We start from the raw sequence: 20,416 nt of genomic DNA, 5'->3' as shown, positions 1-20,416 counted from the left end.
TTTTGTGTCTTCTTTAACTTCTTTCAATGATGATTTTTAGTTTTCAGTGTAGAGATCTTTCACCTCTTTGGTAAATTGATTCATGGTATTTTATTCTTTTGGTGACTATTGTAAATGGGCTGGCTTTCTTTTTTTTAAAAAAAAGATGACTGGTAAGGGGATCTTAACCCTTGACTCGGTGTTGTCAGCACCACACTCTCCCAAGTGATCCATGAGCCAGCCCTTGGGCTGGCTTTCTTGATTTCCTTTTCTGCTAGTTCATTGGAGTATAAAAATGCTACTGATTTTTGCATGTTGATTTTGTGTACTGCAATTTTACTGAAATCATTTCTGAACTCTAAGAGTTGTTTAGTGGAGTCCCTAGGTTTTTCCATTTATAGAATCATGTCATCTGCAAACAGGGATAGTTTGACTTCACCTTTTCCAATCTGGATGCCTTTATTTCTTTCTCTTGCCTGATTGCTCTGGCTAGTACTTTCAATACTATGTTAAATAGGACCAATAGGAGTGGTGAGAGTGGGCATCCTTGTCTTGTTCCTGTCTTGTTTCTGTTCTTAAGGGAAAATCTTTCAGCTTTTTCCCATTGAGGATGAGATTGGTGGTAGTTTTGTTGTACATGGCTCTTATTGTATTGAGATACTCTCCTTCTATACCTAATTTGCTAAGAGTCTTTATCATGAAGAGATGTTTAATTTTGTTAAATGCTTTTTTCTGTGTCTATTGAGATAATCATATGGTTTTTGTCCTTCATTTTGTTGATGTGGTGTACCACATTTATTAAATTGCATATGTTTAATCATTCTTGCATCCCTGGGATAAATACCACTTGATCGTGGTGTATAATTTTTTTGATGTGTGGCTGTATCCTATTTGCTAATATTTTGTTGAAGATTTTTGCATTTACGTTCATTAGAGATATGGGCAGTAGTTTCTTTTTTTGTTGTATCTTTGTCTGGTTTTGTTACCACGGCAATACTGACCTCATAAATGAGTTTGGGAAAACAGCCTGTATTTCAATTTTTTGGAATAGTTTGAAGAGAATTGGCATTGATTCCTCTTTGAATGTTTGGTAGCATTCAGCAGTAAAATCATTCAGTCCTGGGCTTTTCTTTGTTGGGAGGCTGCTTATTACTGCTTTAATATCATTGCTTGTTATTGATCTGTTCAGGCTTTCTATTTCTTCTTGGTTCAGTCTTGCTAGTTTGTATGTGTTCAGTAATTTATCCATTTCCTCCAGGTTTTCAAATTTGTTGGCATATAGTGGTTTATAATCTTCTCTAGTGATTCTTTGTATTTCTGTGATATCAGTTGTAATGTCTCCTCTCTCATTTCTGATTTTTGTTATTTGGGTCTTCTCCTTTTTTAAGTTAGTCTACTTAATGGCTTGTCTATTTTGTTTATCTTCTCAAAAAACCAACTTTTTGTTTCATTGATCTTTTGTATCATTTTGAGGGTCTCTATTTCATTTAGTTCTGCTCTGGTCTTAATTATTCTGTCTACTAATTTTGGGATTGGATTGTTCTTGTATTTCTAGTTCTTTGAGATGTAGCATTAGGTTATTTGAAATCTTTCTACTCTTTTCATGTAAGCATTTATTGCAATAAACTTACCTCTTAGTACTGCTTTTGCAGTATCACACAGGTTTTGGTATGATGTATCTTTATTGATTTCAAGAAACTTTTTGATTTCCTGTTTAATTTTTTCTTGGACCCATAAGTCATTCAGGAGTATGTTGTTTAATTTCCTTGTATTTCTATAGTTTCCAGAGTTCCACTTGTTATTGATTTCTGGTTTTAATCTGTGTGGTCTGAGAAGATACTTGAAATGATTTCAATTTTTAAAGATTTGTTAAGACTTGATTTGTGAACTAACATGTGGTCTATTTGGGGGAATGTTCCATGTACTGATGAGAAAAATGTATATTCTGTAGTTGTTGGGTGAAATGTTCTATAGATGTCTGCCAGGTCCAGTTGGTCTTAAGTGTGGTTTAAATCCTGTGTTTCTCTGTTGATTTGTTGCCTAGGTGATCAGTCCAGTGCTGAGAGAGGTCCCCAACTAGTATTGTATTGGGTTCTATCTCTTTCTTTAAATCTAATAGTATTTGCTTTATATATCTGGGTGCTTTGGTTTTGGGTTCATATATATGTATGATTTTTTTAAACCTCACAAGACATTGTTGCCATATTATTATTGTTATTACTATTTTGTTTCAGATTTGAACATATGTTGACCACTTTTTTTGCCCTTTATTTTGTGTATCTCTGACTTTCCATTTGGGTCACTTTTTCCTGCTTGAAATCACATTTATTAGAAAGTCCTTCAGTCAGAGTCGGCTCATGGTGAGCTACCCTGTTTTTGTTTGTCAGAAAATGTTCTTTGTGTTCCTGCTCCTTCGGAGATACATTTGCTGGTTATAGAATTCTGGGTTGGCAGTTATGTTCTTTTAGCATGTGGATGATATCAGCCAGTGGCCTTTGACAGCCTTCTTGTATGTTAAGAAATCATTTCCAGGCTGTCTCTCCTTTGAAGGTGATCTGTCTTTTTTCTCTAGCTGCTTTTAAGATCAAAATTTAAAACTTTTGTGCTTTAAAGCACACCATCAAGAAAGCAGAAAGACAACCCATAAGTGGGAGAGAATATTTGTGAATCACACGTCTGACAAGGGACTTGTATTCAGAATACAGCGTATAAAGGTCTCTCACCAGTGTGAGCTGTTTGTGACTGATTGACAGCGGTGCTCTTGGCCCTACTGAGTAAGCTGGGAAGAGACGGTTACTGGGGCAGAGGGAGGGCTGTGAGAGTCTCGGAGGTGCTATAAGCACATGGTGTGTTTTTGAGCCTTGCCTCGCCTTTTCTGCTAATTAACTGCAGGCAAATAGTCCTAACATTGCATTTTGATGTGAAAAAAATGTACTTTTAATGAGATGCTTTCATTGAGAGTAAGTGATCTGAGAGTAGAAATAAAAAGTAAACACTTTTGTTCTTCTCAAGAGGTGGCATTAGGTTGCTTGTGCAACAGTCAGGCCCCTCCTGGAGACAGGTTCTGCTTTGGAGCTACAGATCAGTATGTTTTGGATAGGAAACATCAGATAGAGAAGCCTGCTTTGGATTAGTGAAAAATTGAATTCAAAATAAAAGATTCCTACTTCCATGTTTAGCCATGATGGAATGATAGAGACCGAATTTCACATTCTACCTTAATCAGCCAGGAAACCAAAGTATATGAATTGACAGATTTCAGACAGTGGATGGCAGGCCGCCCAGGTCTGTGATCCCCATGAGAGGTGAGTGAGAGATGTGAGCCCCCTGACTGCCTGGTCATTGCCAACAGAGTCTCTGACTGTGGCACAGGGTAAGGGAGCTGAGATCTGGTGGAAATAGAGTGTGGAGTTAAGGAACTCCAAGAAGGCTAAAATTTGTGGAGAGAAATACTGGAGAAAGGGAGTTGCATGGAAAAGGAGCTTTAGAGAGCTCAGGAGGGGCTGAGTCCTTATCCGTGCACACAAATGCAAATAGCGCCAAGGTGAGGGAGAGGACCCATGGAGAGTAGCAGGGAGAGCAATTCCTGGAGCTCACATGGGGCAGGGAGTGAAGTCTGTGTTCACAGCAGCCAGATGGAGAGAGATTGCACCTCCAAGTGTACTGGAGTACTGTCCTCTGAAAGTCATTGCCTTACCCTTAGACACAAGCAAAACAAAGCATAAGAGCAGGCGTGAGAGGCGCAAACAGATTCTAAGTAAGTTGACTTCTCCCAGATCAAAGCCCAGCAATAGTTAAAGGATTGTGGTAAAACTCAGTATCTAGCATCAAATTCACAATGTCCAGCAGCCAATCAAAAAATACTTGCCATACAAATAATCCAGAAGAGGAGAAAAATCAATTACTAGAAATAGATCCAGGCAGAGGAACATGTGTCCAGATGACAGAATTAGCAGACAAGGATGGCTATTGTAAATATGCTCCATGTGTTCAATAACAGAGAAAATATGAACAAATCAAGAGAAAAATGAAGATACCAAAAAAAAAAAAGACCCAAATAAATCTTCTAGAGATGGAAAATACGCTAGATGGGATTAATGGGCGATTGTACTTTATAAAGGAAAAGATCAGTATACTCGTAGACAGAGCACTTTGTAACATAAAACACAGAGAAAAAAGACAAAAAATAAACAGAGCATCATTGGGACCATATCCAGTGGAATGACATTTGAAATTAATTTCCAGAAAAGAGGTGTGTGGTTGGGAAATACTTGAAAAAAATAACGGCTAGGATTATTCCAAATTTGATGAAAACCCATCTAAGAAGCTCAACAAATCCCAAGCAGAGGAAGCATGAAGAAAACCACACCAGCACATCATAATGAAATTACTGAAAATCTTAAAAGCAGTCAGGGGCAAAAACCTGTTACGTACAGAGAAACAAAGATAAAAATGAAAACAGACTTTTCATGAGAAACTGTGCAATCCAAAGGCAATGGAGGAACGTCTTTAAGACACTGAAAGGTGATATTGGACACCTGTGTGCAGAAACACACACTTTCCCTCTACTTCATACCATGTAAAAGTCAACTCAAAATGGATCACAGACCTGCATGTGAAAGCCCAAACTATATGATTTATAGAAGAAAAAATGTGATACATACATTGTCTTAGTGTAGACTGCTGTAACAAAATACCATGGGCTGGGCAGTTTAAACAGACATTTGTTTCTCACGGTTCTGGAGGCTGGAGGTCCATGATCAAGGCTCCAGCAGTTCTAGCGTCTGGTGAGGGGCTTCCCGACTGTGTCCTCTCATGGCTTGCTCTGCCTCTTCTCGTCAGGGCACCAGTCCCAGTCACAAGCCCCCCTCATGACCTCATTACCTCCCACAGGCATCACATTGGGGGTTATGGTTTCAACATATGAATTTGGGGGAGACACAGACATTCAGTCCCTAGCAACCACACAGTGGAAGATTATTCGGCCTCCAAAAGGAAGGAGATTCTGACACACACTACAATGTGGATGGACCTTGAGGACATTATGTTAAGTGAGGTAAGCCAGACACAGAAGGACATGTACTGTACGATTCCACTTCTATGAGGTCCCTAGGGTGGTCAGATTCATAGAGACAGAAAGTGGAATGGTGGGGGAGGGGGAAGGGGAGTGAGTGTTTACTGGGGACAGAGCTTAAGTTTGGGAGGATGAAAAGTTCTGGAGACGACAGTGCGAATGTGCTAATGCCACTGAACTGTACATCAAACGTGGTTAAAATGGCGAATTGTGTGTTATGTGTATTTTACCACAGTTTAGACCAAGGGAACAAGGGATTTACTTTGTTGATCAGAGGTAGGCTGACCGCGTGCTGCATGGGCTGGGTTGGACTGGAAAGGAGCCCTGCAGTGGTGGGGGTGAGGGTTTTGGAAGGGCGGGAGTGCGGATGAGGGGACAGTGGTGTGTGGACATTTGGGGCCTGGCCACCTGATGGGGCCAGAGGACTGAGACTGTTCTGTGCTGTGTGCAAGACACAGCCCACCTCAGCTGTCCCAAGGGCCTGTGGGGGTCGGGATGGCTTTCTGGTCTCCTTCCTGGGATGTGGCCCCTGGCTGTCCTGGGTTTGTTCATTTATGAGCCATTTGTTGGGACTTCTTGTCAGGCAGGGGGAAGTAAATACACTCAAAAAGGCCCCAAAGAGGCTGTGCCCCTGATGTTCACTTAAGTCAGTGGAATACTCAGTTAATCGGGAAGGTGACTGCGTAGTTGTCAGTTTCCCTGCTGTGTGGCCTCTCTGACTTTGAAGTAAGTGTGTGCGGCGCAGGCACGCATGCCCATGTCCAGTCCTGCACGAGGGAGCATGCTCACGTTTATGCCTTCATTTTCAGGCCTTTCCAGTTGGAACCCTCAGAGGACAGCTGTTCCCACGGGCCCTGCTGACCTGTGCCTTGGTAAGGTAGGAGGGCGAGCTGCTGGTGCTGAGAGCGGTGCGTATGCGTCTGTGTGTTTGTCTGCATTTGCTGGGGCGCAGCCCTGGGGTGGGTGTTGCCCCAGTGATGTGAACCTGGCTTTTGTTGGCAGACACAGAAGGCCAGTCTCTGACACTGAGCTCAGATGAGATCAGGGACCCTGTGTGCCTTAATGTACTGTTGGCTGATTTTCTTACAGAGTGTATATTTTAATGTCTTCTTATGGTCAAAAGGATATTTACTATAGTCAGTTTTCATTTGTCCAAAATCCCAGTGATTAAGTTCAGATCACTTGTTCTCTTCCTGGGAGGGATGAGCTGGGCTAAAAAGGAGCCCAGCTAAAAGTGATGCTGGCCCATGGCACCTGGGTCACCTCGGCAAAGCTGGCCCTGCTCCACCAGCAGCCCTGGGGTCCCTCAGTCTCCTGGAGACAGACTGGTAGCTGTCCAGATGGGCTGGAGTGGATGTGTGGCCTGAGGCCACATGCATGTTCCCCATGAGAAGTAGAGCCCGGCTGTGCTTCCTGGGAAGTTCACTGGGGAGCGCATGCTGGGCAAGGGCAGGGAGTCACCCAGATGCACAGTCATCAATGGGCCCGTGCACACTGGGCCTGAGGACAGAGCTGTCCCACTGAGACACCTGCGGGGACAGGCGTCCCTTTCCCTGCTCCTGGGGCCCCTCTGTTAGGTTCCACACTGACCCTCGCTCCTGCTCCACTCGTGTTCCCGGGTCTGCTCATGTTGGCGATGAAGTTGCTGGTTTCTTTCACGTTCGTCACGTGCCCTTCTTCTCCTTGGGACCCAAAGACATCTGCCTTCTAGAGCGCCGTCTACAGAGCGAATCACATCCACTGTGTTTGGAAGTTTACATACAAGTTAACTTGCAGTCCCAGCTCTTGCAGGCAGGCAACTGCACCTCCTGCATCATCCTCACAGCCCAAATGTGCTGAAAGCCACGAGTGTGGAAACCAAGACGAGGAGGATAGACGTCACCCAATGCCGGGCTCGCACCCTCGAATTGACAGGCATGACTTGTATGAAATAGTGTTGCTTAAATGTGTAAGCTGAGTATGGAAGTGACTCCTCAGTTTTCAAAGTGGCAGTGTTCACTGTCTCTTTATAATTAAATATTTTATTATGGCTGCTTGTTTGATAACTGATCATGTAAACATGATACAGGGTAGCCCTTAGCTGACTGTACTCAGAACATCTCATCTCCAACTTCTGAATCAAGAAAAGTTTCTTTGCTTTTATTGCTCGGTATTGATTTAATACTCTGCTTGTGGTTTTGACTATTACATTGTTGCCAGCTACTACTGTGTGCAAAAGAAAATCAGAATGTATTGTATCCTAAAGCCAAACTCTTACTGTGTTCCTTCTTTTTAAATTATCGTCTGGCGATTAGTTGACTATACTCAGGGCTGAGAGGAAGGGCACACGGCTGGCTGCCATGGCCACATGGGCTAGGGTTGAGGGAGGGGTCGGGAACCCTTTGACCTGGGAAGCACAGTGTTCCACGCACATCGGCATGTGTCATTGGCGGTGGCTTCTTTGTGGAGGTGAAACTGGCAGAGGCTCGCTGGTCATCAGAGAGACCTCTTTCAGAAAGATGAAATTTGGGGAGGATGAGGACGGAAATCAGTTTGATCTCCTTGGTCCCCTTTCTGGGGATGTGACCTTCAAGGTTCTGTGACAATCGAGGGCTGGGAGAAAGAATGGGAAGGACAGCGGAACTAGTAATAGCTATGGAACAATTCCCAAATCAGACTTATATCCAAGCATCCAGTGAGATTAATTCAATGTTCACAGAAGAAAACGGATCTCAGCTATATATATACAACTTGTCACTTTTAGGAGGCAGGAGAGATATAACAAAATTAAACAGATAATATTGTGCTGCAGCTTCTCCCCCCCAATTGTTAATATTGAAATTTATAGCAAAATACGCACTTATGACTTGAACTGGCACCTTTCAAGAGAAGATGTCCATATATCTAATAAACATCTGAAAAGGTGCACAACTTAATTAGATACCAGAGCAATGAAAATTAGAAACTACAGGTGTCATCTCACTACACATACGCCAGAATGGCTGAAATGAAGGAGACAAATAACACCAAAGTCGATGGGGACATGGCGCAAAGGGGAGCTCCTACCTTGTGCTGGCTGTGACTTGGTCCACTCATTTTGGAAAACTCTCTGGCAGTGTCTTCTGAAGCTGAGCAAACCCTGACTCCACTCCTGGGCATATGCCCACAGCCAGGCGTGAGGATGTTCTCAGCAGCACTGTGCATCAGGGCCCCAAGCTGAAGATACTGTGTGCCCTGCAAGGTGGACTGGGTGACTCGATCATCACACATCTACGCAGAGGAATAGCCAGAATGCAGGGGCATGAAGCACAGTTGCAGTTGGGATGGGAGAATCTTACAAACACACTGCGATGGAAACCTGGAGGTTCCAGCCAGGAGACCCTGACCCGCAGGAGAGGAGCAAACAGAGGGGTTACCCTGGAGGGCCAAGGCCACCAGGGGCTGCCAATGTCCAGTTCTTGACTGGGTGCTGGCTGGAGTGAGTTCTCTCTGAAAATCCATCTAGCCACGTGCTTAAGGTCCGTGCACCTCTCTGAATCTGCTCTGCTTCAACGAGGCGTTTCCTGTGCCACGCACCACGTGAGCTGTGTAAGTGGTCTCGTTTCCAGTTCCATCTGATTCCCTCTGTGTGGAAAGTGTGAGCTTCATGAAGTGGCAGACAGGCCTGTGGTACAGACACACGTGTGCTGTACATTTGTCCACTCAGGCGTCTGAGCGCTCACTCTGCAAGCATGGCTCTGGGTGCTGTGTCCTGGGGGGACAAGGAAGCCACCTTGTGTGGAGCACATTCCAGTGGGCAGCAGAGCAGAAGCATGGGCCATCCTCTGGGGGAGAGCGCTGGCTCAATGGCTGAAGGGCCCCAGGGACACTCCCTGGTCCAGTGTGCTAGGAGACCAGAATATTTCGAGAGCTGAAATTCCATGGAAAAGTATGTGTATAGCCTAAAGCTTTCATGAAATTTTCAAAGGAGTGTATGAGGCCCTGTGGTAAGCTTTATTTGTTGTGACCTAACAACACACATGTCAGGGTGAATTTGGGGACATCCAGAACTACCAGCTGAATGGGGGGCTGGTCACACCATGGACCCAGAGGCCCACAGGAGCACGAGTCCTCAGTGGAGCACCCTGAGTTCACCCACAGCATGTGCCGGCTGCACCTGAGTATGGAGCTCAGGCCCTCGCAGTGAGGCTGGGAAGGGAGGGAACTTACCAGAGAGGAGATGGCCATGACCAGTGCATAGAACCACGTCTACGACTCCCTGCAAGATTCGCGACCAGGTGTTTGCTTTTCTGGGCCTCAGTGTCCCCATCTGTAAAGAGGGCATGAGAGCATCTAGATTAGAGAGCCAGGCCTTGCCGTGCAGAGAGGAGGGGAGGAGCGGGGTGCTGGGGAGGAGCCTGGGGGTCGGAGCCCGCACAGGGCCTGGAGAGTGGCTGTGTGGCCTCCAGCTCTTGGTTCAGAAGTGTCAAGCGCAAGCAGCCTTTAGAGCCACAGGGTCCTAAGGAAAGGCCCGTCGATGACAAGGAGGATGCTCACTGGGGGCGGGGAGTGGCAGCTCGGGGTTCGCAGCGCTGCTGCATGCGGCTCTGCCAAGCACCTCACCAATCCTTTCTCATTTCATTCTCTTCTCGCCCGAGGAGCGAATCCTGGGATTTCCATTTTTCAGATGAGGATGTAGGCTCAGGACGAGATCCCTCTGCCATGCCCCATTGCAGCCAGCGCCCAGTGATGCTCGCACGCCTATGCCAGCACCACAGGACGAACAGCTGCGGCCTGGGGTGAGAGGCTGGTGGGAAGGACCTTGCAAGTGACAGGACCTCGGCGGACAGGAGTTCCTCATTGTGGCCTCACAAGTGGCCCTGGGGTCTGGGTGTCCTGAGGGTCCCTTTGGGCCATTCCTCAGAAGGCCACTCAGGAGGCCTCTGAGAAGACTATCTGGCACTTTGCTCTGGTGCCGTCCATGACAAGCGGTGGACAGGCCATCACTGCTACACAACTGCCATCACTGCTCTACTTTCTTACTTGATGTGAGATGATGTGAAGTTTTCTTTGGTCTTTCTCAGCAATGATGTCAGGATGCACCCTTCCCACATGCTTCATACACAGTCTTGTCTGTTCCCGCTCTGCCCGCGGTCCATCAGGAGCCTGGCTTTTCAGGGCCCGGCGGCCCTGGCTCTCTGAGGAGCCCTGGGTGTGGACGTCGTTCTCGACAGCAGGAGGGAGCAGTGAGGGGGCAGGGGGCTCCCCTCATCCCCGAGAGGCTAGTCTGCTGTCCTGCAGAACCAACCCATGGGGAGCGTGTCTCTGCTCCTGCGAGCTGTGAGACACCCAGCACCCTCTGAAAAAGGCAGTGCAGGTTTGTGATGTCTGGGCTTCCACGGTTAAGGTGGGTGCACACCCCATGGCTGGGACCCCACTGTCTTATGAGGTCTAGAGCAAGGGGGACACAAAGGACTGTAATCCACGCCCACTGGGGACGTGGAGTAGAGGCCCATGGAGACCGTTTTCTTGGTACTCCAGCCTCCTTCTGGGGGTGGGGGAGACATGCAGCCTGGACAGCAGCCACATGTGTGCCAGGCCAGCCCTACACCCCCATGACATAGCCCCACAGATGGCCCATAGCTGGTGTGGCTCTGGGTACTGCACCCAGCAGTCTGAGGTCAAAATGCAGCAAAGCCGCCTGGAAAGTTCTAGGTGATGGGTGGGCGGAGGGGGTGTGGAGCTTCTCTGTCAGCGCAAGAGAAAACAGGCCTGGAAGAGTGTTAATGGCAGACTTGAGGGGTGGGTGCCAGTCCCTGTGCAGTGCTTGTACTTTTGCTGTGTGTTGGAGGAGGGAGTTATCTTTGCACTCTGGAGGGTGATATGCGGGTAGAGCAACGGGCTCAGACTTGGATCAGCCGAGCTGTGTCTAGGCAAGGCAGCTATCCTGCAAGGGGAGCTCTTCTCTCAAATGAAGAAGCAAATCTTATCAGTTCAGGACAGTTGGTTAGACTTTTGCAGCCACCAAAGAGACAAAATGAGGGAGCTTAATATGCAAGCAAGCTAATTTTTTTCTTAATATTCAAATTTTAATTATAAAAGTAATACATGCTTGCAAAAATTAGACACAGAACCAAATGTAATAAATAATTAAAATTGTATTCTTTAGTCCATCCCAAATCCCACTCTTATTCCTGGAGGGAATTACTATAAGCGATTTATAGTTCGTCCCTCCACAGCTTGTAAAAATACACATAAGAACATACTTACATACACAGTGTCTAAAAGTGTGTTTATATGTCATAATATATATCTGTGCAACTTGATTTTATCTTGTCTCAGAATTCTTTTTGTACGCATAGATCTACCTCACTTAAAAAAGACAACTTTTTAATGCATGTTCTAAAGAGCATGCATATATATACATACATACCTGCATATGTACATTACAAGTGTCTGTGTGATAGTTTCAGTGCACAGTTACCTGATTATCAGTTTATTAGAAGCAGAGTGTGGTTTCAAGACTTGAAATGTGTTTGTGTGGTTGGGAAAGATTCAGGCGCTGCAGGGCTGGCTGGGGTCAGTAGTGGCGGTGCAAGCGGCCGCTGGCACTTGTAGCACTGCTGTCCTGAGTAAGCCCTGCCCGGGCCAGGTGGCCACCTCGGTACAAGGCGGACTTTACCTCCTGCCTGGTGTGGAACTGGCTCTCCATTTCTGTCTCTCTGGCCACTGCTGTTCATCAGTTCACAGGGGGACAAGCAGCCTCAGGAGGGACAGTGCCTGGGCCATGGATTCCTTTCCCACTGAGGAGCATCTGTTACCGGGAACATTCCTCACTCTGTTCCTCCTCGTGGAACTCAGGTAAAGACTAGCGTGCATGCCCACGTCCATGAATTTTGCTGACTACATCCTCGGCATCCACAGCACAGCTGATTTCCTCCTGTCCTCTGAAGGGCCAGGGCAGCAGAAGCAGACACAGGCCGTGGCCTCCCTCCGACTATGCTTGGCTACAAGCTGTGGTGTCTCCCAGATGCCATCTGCCTGGCCCCTCCTTATCTCCTGGTGACTGTAACTCAAAAATGAGGACCCACGGGGTTCCGGGCTCTGTGGTCTGGTTTTCTGTGGATGGGCTCTAGCAGGAATGGGGACTAACGAGAGTCGACATCCTTTGTAGCCTGGGAGGTGTCTCGGCTATCCTCACGGATTGGCCCTTGGCATTGTCCTGAGTTTTGTCCCCCGCAGATATGTGGTTGAGTCTCATTGTGAGTGACTTTGTTCTCTCCTCCCTGTCCCTCCAGAGTAGAGGTGGCTTTCTCTCCTAGCGGCGTGGGCAGAGCTGGACAGGAGCGTGGTTGACGCTCTCCTCGCTGTTCCTGCAGCTGGCCTCGGGACTCCTTGCATTCTCTATGTGGACAACTGCGCCTTCTGCAAACGAGGAAAGCTCATTCTTTTCTTCCTAATCACTCTCTTTCTTATTTCCTACTTGTCTTATCACAGAGGCTGCAGTGGGTCCTCTTCAGGAACAGAAGCCTCAATAGTAGGAGTCCTTAAACAGTTATCAGTGGCTTTGAACGTCACCATCGGCTTTTCCTGATCTAAGGAAATAATCAAGTTGTTTTTCTCCTTTTATCTCTTATTGTCAATAGTTACATTAACTTATTATCTAAAGTAAACCGTTCTTGTGTCCTAGGATAAACCAAATTTGGTCATGATGTTTTGGTTTGGTTTTTGTAAATACCTGGCTGGAATAAATAAATCTTATTTATTGTGAGCATTCCATGTGTGCTCACGTGGGAGATTGGCCTCTAAACAAAGGGCATTTTATCGTGTTCCTGATGTTTGCTGGAACACGTTTGGCACTTTTCCAGTATGTAAAGTGCTGACTGAGGCTGACATCGGCTGAGATGTTCACACTCTACAGGGCAGTGGGTGTACGTCACTGTAGGGAGGAAGCATATATTGAGTATATATAATATTTTAAATTGGCTCTTACTTTATTGAGAGGTTTTACCAGGATGTGGGGTGAATTTTGTTAAATTACTGTCCTGCATTCTTGTTAAAGAAGTACTGAATATAGATTTCCTTGTAGCAAACCATCCTTGCATTCATGGAGCAAACCCCACTTGGTTATCATGTATTGACTTTTTAATGCACTGTTAGACTCTGCTAATATTTTTAAAGGAATTTTTGCATTCATATTCATGAATAAATAGTGGTTTGCAAATTTTTGGTCTCTATACACTCTTAAAAAATTATTGAGGACCTCAAAGAGCTTTTGTTTTTGTGAATTGTATCTATTGTGGTTCTCAGCTGGGGGTGATTCCCCCTTGTTCCCTAGTGGACATTTGGCAATGTCAGGAGACGTTTTTGGTGGACACAGCTGGGGTGGGGGCAGTTGATCTTGGCATCTAGTAGGCAGAGACCAGGGATGCTGCTAAATGTCCTACGGTGCACAGGACAGCTCCACAACAAACAAAGATTCCATCCAAAATGTCGGTGGTGACAGTGTTGAGAAACCTTGTTATTGATATGCACTGTATTAGAAATAAACAGTGAGAACACTTAAAATATCTATTTAATAATTCATTTGAGAGTAGAGTAGTAGTGTCAATAAACCCAGCATGTGTTCATGTAATACTACTTTTATAAAGAAAAAACATATTTCCAAAATTATCAAGAACAGTGGCATTGTTTTATATTTTTACAAGTCTCTGCTTGGACGTTCAATCCATTGCACTGTGTTGCTGTGGTTGCAGTATTTAAAGAAAATTATGCTTTACACAGATATGTGCTTGGAAAACAGAGACTCTCAGATACCCTGCGTGGGTCCCCCTGCTGTCCCTCTGCACCCTCCCTCCCTGTGAATTTAAACTCACACCTGCTTTGTTAAAGGTATTTGGAAGTTTCCCTCCTTCTCTATGCTCTGAAAAAGCTTAAATCATGTTAAGATAGTCTGTTCTCATAGGATTGGTAGAATTCTCTTGTGAAATCATCTGTCTTTGGTATCTTTTGTTAGAGGAAGTTATTTGATGGATATTTTAATTCTATAAAAATAGGTATCTCTTAATTCTATAAAAATAAATCTCTTTAGACTTTGTATCTTTTCTGTGGTTATATTTTATAATTTTTTTCTCCTAGAAAATTATTCATTTTATCTAGGTTTTCAAATTTATTTGCACAGAGATGAGCAATTATTTCCATGTTTTTTTTAAACTTGTTTTCTCTTAATGATTATTTCCTCTTTTCTTATTTTTTGTATTTTTGTTCTTTTTCTTGGTTAGTTTTTTTAGTGCTATAGGTAGCTTACTGTTTTATTGATCTTTTTCAAAAACCACCTTTTAATTTAGTTATCTATCAAGGTATTTTTCCTAAATCTTTTTTCTTTCTTTCTTTCTTTTTTTTTTTTTTGCTTTTACCTTTATTAATTCCTTCAGTTACTTCAAAATTTCATAACTTTTTTAATTGGATGCTTAGTTCTCTTATTTTTATGCTTCCATTTCTAATGATTTAAAGCATTTAATGGGATAAATCATCTTCTAAACAGTGCTTTAGTTTTCATTAACATGCTTTCTAAACAGTCTTCAGTCTTGATTATTATTCCCCTTTGAGAGGAATATCTAAGAGAAGAATGTTTAAATTTCAAGGTGGAAAGATAGCCCTTTCTGATTTTGTTACTAATTTCTAGGGAATGTTGTTTGTATTTTAATTGCTCTTTGGAATTTGTTCAAAATTCCTGTGTGGATTAATATGCGGGCACCGTTCACGAATGTTTCCACGAGCAGCTGCAGAGAGGTGTGTTCTGTGCCGTCAAGTTCAGAAGTGCCTGTGAAGCACACCCCCAGCTCCGCCTCGTGAACTCTGCTGTTTTGGTCTCCTGTGGCTGTGTGTACTCATTTCTTGATGACTTCTTTTTTGGACTGAGATGTTTTAATTTCTCCTGTTTTTAGCATGCTTTGATTTATTTCGGTAGCCTCCTCCATAATTTCTGCTTTAGAAAAGTGCTGTTGGATTATTTGATGCATAGATACTAAACTGCTGTAGCTTCTTGAAGAATTTTAGTTTCCAGAATTCTAAGTATTCCTAATTTGCCTCATTTAATTCTGCTTGGCCTGATATTTTATTGTCTATCAAGATATTGAACCCTTTTTTTTTTTTATACATTTTCCCGGTATACACTTACTCATTTATTTTCAACCCTGCCAAATTGCTTTATTTTAGGCATTTCTCTTATATCTGCAGAGTTGGTTTTGTTTTGTAAGCCAATATGATACTGTTTTCCTTTTATTAGGTGATTTGAGCCTCTCGGCATTGGTTGCTGTGATCAATGTGTTGGATCAGTGCTGGTTGCTCTGTCTGTTTTGGGGAGTTGCAGATGAAAGGTGTGCACGTACATGCACACGCAGCCTGGCCACACCTGTCTTCCCACGTGTGCTTTCTGTTCTTGGCCTTTCTGGTTTTTTGCTTTGGTTTGGTTTGGGTGTTGTTGACCTGCTAGTTGGGAAAGTTTGTGTTTCCAGTGGTTATCTGATGCTAATATCCTTACATAAGACCCTGTGTCCCCTCCTTTTTGGACAATGTCTATTGTTTCCTACTGAGAGCAACAATGGAACATCACAGGACCCTGCCTTCCTCCCGCCCCCGGCGGTACGCTGCTGCTGTGTCGCCTTTCTTGGGTCTGCTCTTGCACTCTGCCACCTCGGCTCCTGCTGCTGCCTGTGGTGTGGCAAGGCGTGGCATGATGGGGAGCTGTTCTGCCCCCGGCCTCCCCTGTGTGTGGTGCTGTGTCTGCGTGTGTACATGTGTGGTGTGTGTGTGGTGTGTGGTATGTGTGTGTATCTGTTTATGTGTGGTGTGTGTATGGGGTGTGTGTGTGTAATGTGTGATGTATGTGTGGTGTGTGTTTGTGATGGGTGTGGAGTGTGTGGTGTGTGTGTGTGGTGTGTGTGACTCAGGGCTGAGAGGAGAGAGAACTGCTCGTCTTCGTAGCTCAGGTGATGCTAAGAACTTGATGACTGGTACTGTGATATAATAAATATATATCTGGTCTCTGTCCCTGGTGTTGGCTCACAGATCCTAAAACCCTTGGAATCTCCTTGTGACAAGGGTCTTTTTGTATGCTGATGAGGTGACTGGTGGCTGGGGCTCCTGGATAACCTCAGGTAGGGGCTGGTTGTCAGAGGAATGAACCACTGATTAGAAGTTTAGAGCTTTCAGTCCCACCCCCCAACCTCTGGGAGGGAGCGGGCTGAAGGTGGAGCTGGTCACCGATGGCCAGTGATGTAATCAATCGTGCATAGCGAATCCTCCATAAAAACCCAACAGGTCAGAGTTCGTAGATCTTCCAGGTCTCATGGGGGTGCCTGGAGGGGGATGCGGGCATGGAAGCCTCTTCCCCGTACCTTGCCCTGTGCATCTTCTCTGCCTGGCTGTTCAACTCTATCTTTCGTAATGTACTTCATAAAAAATGGGTAAACATAAGTAAAGTATTTCATGAGTTCGGTGAGTGACTCTAGCAAATTCATTGACCCTGAGGACAGGGTCCTGGGAACCCTGATTTATAGCCAGTTGTTCAGAAGCACAGGTCACAACTGGGACATGCGATTGTCATCTGAAGTGGGTGGTCTTGTGGGACTGAGCCCTTAATCAGTGGGATCTAACTCTGCCTCCAGGTAGACAGTGTCAGGATTGAACTGAGTTAAAGGACACCAGCTGGTGTCCACTGCAGTACTGCTTGCTTGCTAGATGTGTGAGGAAATCCCTACACATTGTGGTGACAGAAGTGTTCTGTGTTGAGTGTTGAATGCAAGAGCAGAGAGAAAAGCATTTCTTTTCTTCCTTTACGAGGAGACACTGGGTTTATCAAGGTAATGAACGACTTTGGAACAGTTCGCTATTCAGTGCCTTGGAAAAGTTGCTTTCAATTGGTAATAAAAAACTGGGGGTTGATGGTTGTACTTTTGTCAATCAGTAATTAGCTCTATAGCACTGATTCTCTGAGCTACGTTTTTTTGAGATAAAGCATCAACTACTTTCTTAACCAGACACTAACCTCTTGACTGCCCCCAAGACCTCTAGAGACAACAGATGAGCTACACTGGGTGTCTGGAGAGGGTGGGCTTGTGCTGCCAGGCCAAGGTGGGGGGTGAGTGTGCTGAGAACATTCTACGAATCCAAGGAGATTGCTGGGAGACTGGTAGTAGGTATGAGTGTTGGGATATTCTTTTACTGATTTCTCTGTGTCTTAATGCTATTTTTGTGAAGATTTAGCAAATACTTGATAGATTGTTGTGAAGCTGTAGGTGTCTTTATTTGGAGTAAATTAATTATAATGAAAAAGGTTTCCCTTTTTAGAAGTTAAAATCCTTAATCCCATGATATAGGTAGGAGGGAAGCTCTGATTGCTAGTGCTAGTAGAATGTTCAGGGAGATGAGATGCTGCGTTGAGGATCTGGGATGCTGTTCTCTGGTGTAGGCATTGAATGCCATGCATGCTAGAAAAATAGAGTAACTAGCAACATCTCATCATTTTTCAACAATCAGACTGCTTTTAAGGAACTATGCCATTTAAGGCTTTGAAAATTAAAATAGCTTTCAAGTGCAGAGACTTTGGTCTGCGATTTCCATGGCTGCAGGTAGAGGTACAGCTGATCTTCAGGTTGGGAGCCTTGGCATTTAATCTTGTCTGTTATCACGGTGGCCCCTGGGTGGCCGTTACTTGGGCTTGCCGAGGCTCCTTCTAGGAGGGGCACCCACACCCTTCCTAAGGCCAACCCCAGCCTCTACCCCCACATGGGGAGAGTGCTCAACCACCTTGAGTTGTTGAAGAAGCTATAACTTTAGTCGGTGTTGGGGTGCTGGGGGCAGAGGTGGCACCCCATGGACTTGGTGCTTGTGGAGGGCCCAGGCCCGCCACAGAGAAACAGAAGCACGTGTTGAAGTCCCACTGCAGTGTGCTTACTCTTAGGTTTATTCATGTACTGAGGCCCTTCTCAAACAGGGGACACAGGTATGAACAAGGCAGAGGAGGCCCCTGTCCTGGGGGCCTTCCCATGGGTGGGGGGAGACAGTGCAGTGAACAAGGAAATGAGCAAGAGATGCCAGGTGGCGAGTGCTGGAGGGGTCATCCTGGAGGCATGGGGGGAGCCCATGAGCAGCCCAGGATGTGGCACCCACCCTCCAGACTCCCCAGGTGCCTGAGGTATCCAACCTGCCCTGCACCTCATCAGCCACTGCCGAGGAAGAGGCGGACCAGCCTGGGCTCCCGCCACCTGCCACAGGCAGCAGTTGGGAGGGGTCCCTGGAGAAGATGCCTCATGCAGTGAGTCAAGCCTCATGCCAAGCCTGTGACCAGAGGCGGGAGGCTGGCTGGAGCCATCTGCTCTGTCGGCAGACTTGTGAGGTGGCCTAGACCCTAGTTGTTATTGGGGGCCTCATGCACACGGTCACACACAGCACACACTCATACATGTTAAGTTTAAAACAGTGATGGAAAACAAGGATCACAGAGGCAGGCAAGAGGTTTGAGGGAAGCTTTAATGAAAGTGCTCCTGGGCGAAGTTCCGTGGCTTATGGGGAACCGAAGCCAGGGAAGTCGCGCCTGGGCAAAGGCAGGTGGGGTTTTTATAAGGGTGGGCCGCTGTTGGCCAGCAGCCCATATATGGTGCGAAGCTGTGTAAAGTTAAGTTTCGGTTTCCTGCATAGGTTCTTTTTTCCCCGATGTGACATGGCCCTGAGCTGTTGCTCTGATGGTGGGAGAGCTCTTGGAAAGTGTCCTTTGGTCCCAGGGTTGGGTCCAACAAGATGGAGGCCCCGTTGCCATTTTGCTGACGTTCCCCTATTCTGCCGGTCCAACATCCCGATCTTTTTGGTGTTATAGGGTGGCGAATCAAACTCTAGCTACTTCCTGCTGGGAGAGGACGTTGAAGGGCCCATTGGAAGTGGGCAGGTGGGAATAGGGGTGTAGCGAAAGCTGATTGACGGAAACCCGAGATATTTCACGGATCCGTTCCTGAAGGAAATGAAACATGCAAGGAACCAAAGTTAACAAGAGACCAAAAATAAGAAGTGGGCCTAGAAGAGGGAGAAGCCATGTGATCAGTGGGGTGTGCCACCATTGAAATGAAGTGGGGTCTCCCAAGTGATATCGGGTTTGGAGGGACTTACGAATTTTCCTGAGAGTATGGAGATTGGTTTTGATTATACCTGATTCATTGACGAAGTAGCAGCGTTCTTCGTTGAGGAACCAGCAGGTGCCTCCTTTGTCTGCGGTGAGAAGGTCTAGGGCGCACCGGTTTTAGAGGGCTACCTGGGCTACTGAAGCGACCTGGCACTGTAAGGAAGATAAAGACTCGGCTGAGGCCTCGATAGCCACTTGGAGATTTTTGGAGAGGTCCCTGGTGGAGCCCACAGAATGGGCAAGGGCTCCAGTGCCCAACCCTGTGGCCACTAGAGAGGAGGCTAAGGAAGCCCTGACAATTAGGGGAAGGAAAGCTGCATGTTTCTGGTGGTTTCCAGGACTGGCAAAGCTAGCACGGTCAACAAACTCAGCCAAGGTATAAATAGTGAGCAGGGGGACTGTGTGACACAGGCAGGCAAAGGGAAGAAGCTGACATGCTTAATGATTTGGACAGGGTGCCATTACACCAATAAAATCCTATATCCGGGGTGTCATTGGAAGTGGAATTTGAAGTGACATTGCAAAGAGAAGAATTAGGGGTAGAATAACAAAAAGGGAAAGTGGGGTTTTCGAGGTTGACAAACAATGGGACATTATAAAGTTCAACCTGGGAAGGACCGGTAGATGTGGCAGAAGTATGTAATGGTTTAGGAAGAGGGACAGCCATAAGTGGAGATTTACCTAGGGCAGCACAAAGGAAACAATGGGATAAGTTGCCCATGCCGGAAAGGTTGGCAAGGGCGGCGCCCTGTTGAATGAGCCTCAGACAGGAAAAGGGATTGCGAGAAGGAGGGGCAGCTTGTATTAAACATTGGAGGTTTTTTTCTTGGGTCTGAATGACCCGAGTCTGATGGCTGAGGGAGGCGGAAAATGAGGAAATTGTTCTGTAAGCTCTGTAAATTTTAAGGGAAGTGACAGGGTAGGAATGGAAAGGCCATTGGTATAATTTGGCATCAACTCCATCTGCCCATCTTTGATCCCAAGGGTCTGGGATGGTCACGACATAGTGGGCAGCGGAAACATTGTAAAGGAACCGGTAATGATTGAGGTCACCTGGGTTTTTTGCAGATTTAGCATCATGGATGTTGCAGTAATTGTAAGGGCAGCCACCATTAGTTTGGACCCAGTAGGTGTAGCACTTGTATTGGGCCTGGTCATAAATGAAACAGATGGCAGGGCTAGAAGTCCTTTGTGGGGTAGAATTAAAGGCTTGAACACGAATGTAAACA

At 45.8% G+C, this 20,416-nt stretch overlaps 1 protein-coding gene across 4 annotated transcripts in view; it reads left to right on the top strand.

Annotated features, from left to right (window-relative positions):
• Nucleotides 1-20,416, top strand: part of AGPAT3 (1-acylglycerol-3-phosphate O-acyltransferase 3) — a 116,965-nt gene that overhangs the window by 18,478 nt on the left and 78,071 nt on the right. The window contains exon 2 of one of the 4 annotated variants that reach the window (XM_063092124.1): nucleotides 5,863-5,925. The gene's annotated coding sequence lies outside the window, so the exon portion shown is untranslated. Of the gene's footprint in view, nucleotides 1-5,862; nucleotides 5,962-11,851; nucleotides 11,873-20,416 lie in introns of those variants that run through there. The other 3 variants (XM_063092130.1, XM_063092141.1, XM_063092146.1) reach the window with 3 other exon arrangements.

The sequence above is a fragment of the Cynocephalus volans genome, chromosome 1, assembly GCF_027409185.1.
Source record: "Cynocephalus volans isolate mCynVol1 chromosome 1, mCynVol1.pri, whole genome shotgun sequence".
NCBI classification, from domain to species: domain Eukaryota; kingdom Metazoa; phylum Chordata; class Mammalia; order Dermoptera; family Cynocephalidae; genus Cynocephalus; species Cynocephalus volans.
The sequence above is the reverse complement of the archived record's forward strand: the minus strand, read 5'-3'. Positions and strand labels throughout refer to the sequence as shown.